Genomic DNA, 2,500 nt, shown 5'->3' with positions numbered 1-2,500 from the left:
CGGCGCGAGGCCGGTGCCGGCGGGGGCCCTCCGATGGCGGGTCATGGTTGCCGATCGGTCGGTGGGGGAATGGAGGTGCGGTGCGTGGTGAGGAGCTCCGGGCGGGGTGGGCCTTCGCCCGGCCCGCGGAGTCCGATTGAGCGCCGCCCGGGTCGGGCGGGCCCGCTCCGTTGAGCGCACGGAGGTTGAGATAGAAAATATTGCAACACGCGGAGCTCCAGGCGGGGGGGCCCTCGCCCGGCCCGCGGAGTCCGATTGAACACCCCCCAGGTCGGGCGGGCTCGCTCTGTTGAGCGCACGGAGGTTGACATAGAAAATATTGCAACACGCGGAGCTCCAGGCGGGGGGGGCCCTCGCCCGGCCCGCGGAGTCCGATTGAACACCCCCCAGGTCGGGCGGGCTCGCTCTGTTGAGCGCACGGAGGTTGAGATAGAAAATATTGCAACACGCGGAGCTCCAGGCGGGGGGGGGCCCTCGCCCGGCCCGCGGAGTCCGATTGAACACCCCCCAGGTCGGGCGGGCTCGCTCTGTTGAGCGCACGGAGGTTGACATAGAAAATATTGCAACACGCGGAGCTCCAGGCGGGGGGGGCCCTCGCCCGGCCCGCGGAGTCCGATTGAACACCCCCCAGGTCGGGCGGGCTCGCTCTGTTGAGCGCACGGAGGTTGAGATAGAAAATATTGCAACACGCGGTGCTCCAGGCGGGGGGGGCCCTCGCCCGGCCCGCGGAGTCCGATTGAACACCCCCCAGGTCGGGCAGGCTCGCTCTGTTGAGCGCATGGAGGTTGACATAGAAAATAATCCAACACGCGGAGCTCCAGGCGGGGGGGCCCTCGCCCGGCCCGCGGAGTCCGATTGAACACCCCCCAGGTCGGGCAGGCTCGCTCTGTTGAGCGCATGGAGGTTGACATAGAAAATAATCCAACACGCGGAGCTCCAGGCGGGGGGGCCCTCGCCCGGCCCGCGGAGTCCGATTGAACACCCCCCAGGTCGGGCAGGCTCGCTCTGTTGAGCGCATGGAGGTTGACATAGAAAATAATCCAACACGTGGAGCTCCAGGCGGGGGGGCCCTCGCCCGGCCCGCGGAGTCCGATTGAACACCCCCCAGGTCGGGCAGGCTCGCTCTGTTGAGCGCATGGAGGTTGACATAGAAAATAATCCAACACGTGGAGCTCCAGGCGGGGGGGCCCTCGCCCGGCCCGCGGAGTCCGATTGAACACCCCCCAGGTCGGGCAGGCTCGCTCTGTTGAGCGCATGGAGGTTGACATAGAAAATAATCCAACACGTGGAGCTCCAGGCGGGGGGGCCCTCGCCCGGCCCGCGGAGTCCGATTGAACACCCCCCAGGTCGGGCAGGCTCGCTCTGTTGAGCGCATGGAGGTTGACATAGAAAATAATCCAACACGTGGAGCTCCAGGCGGGGGGGCCCTCTCCCCCCCCGGTGAGTCCGCTCACAGTGCCCCTATGTCGGGCAGGCTCATTGCAATGTGCGCATGGAGGTTGACTTAGAAAATATTTGAGAGTGACATGAGCTCCAGGCAGACACCGACTCATCGCCCGTGGGGTGTCCGACGAGCCCTCACCAATCTTGGATTAATGTTTGGCGAGGCTCCCCTGATCAGCTCTGGAGGTGGCAAGTTCTGAAAAAGTGGTTTCTGAAAATGTGCCCCTTGTATTTTGTGAAACCAGGGGTAACCTAGCGAGTAGGCAAACTCATCCCCTGACTGGGGGGATCAACTTTTACCTACTACAGCGCCCCTAATGGCCAAAAGTGGTACTGCTCCCCCTGGTAGCCTAACCCATTGAAATGAATGGGAAAAATTAATTTAGGCTACCAGGGCTTTGGGCTACCAGGGCTTTGGGCTACCAGGGCTTTGGGCTACCAGGGCTTTTTGCTACCAGGGCTGTGGGCTACCAGGGCTTTGGGCTACCAGGGCTGAGGGCTACCAGGGCTATTATAGGCGGCCACCACTGCACTAGTGGCAGCCCGGGGAAGGTGCCTGTTGCTCGGATATGCTTTTACGCACGTCGGCCTCTGCGCCCTGGAGCTTTTTTATGCTACCAGGGCTATTATAGGCGGCCACCACTGCACTAGTGGCAGCCCGGGGAAGGTGCCTGTTGCTCGGATATGCTTTTACGCACGTCGGCCTCTGCGCCCTGGAGCTTTTTTATGCTACCAGGGCTATTATAGGCGGCCACCACTGCACTAGTGGCAGCCCGGGGAAGGTGCCTGTTGCTCGGATATGCTTTTACGCACGTCGGCCTCTGCGCCCTGGAGCTTTTTTATGCTACCAGGGCTATTATAGGCGGCCACCACTGCACTAGTGGCAGCCCGGGGAAGGTGCCTGTTGCTCGGATATGCTTTTACGCACGTCGGCCTCTGCGCCCTGGAGCTTTTTTATGCTACCAGGGCTATTATAGGCGGCCACCACTGCACTAGTGGCAGCCCGGGGAAGGTGCCTGTTGCTCGGATATGCTTTTACGCACGTCGGCCTCTGCGC

Source organism: Filicampus tigris, unplaced genomic scaffold (genome assembly GCF_054856515.1).
Source record: "Filicampus tigris isolate MCC_2025a unplaced genomic scaffold, RoL_Ftig_1.0 HiC_scaffold_41, whole genome shotgun sequence".
Lineage (NCBI taxonomy): Eukaryota > Metazoa > Chordata > Actinopteri > Syngnathiformes > Syngnathidae > Filicampus > Filicampus tigris.
Note: the sequence above shows the minus strand (reverse complement) of the source record.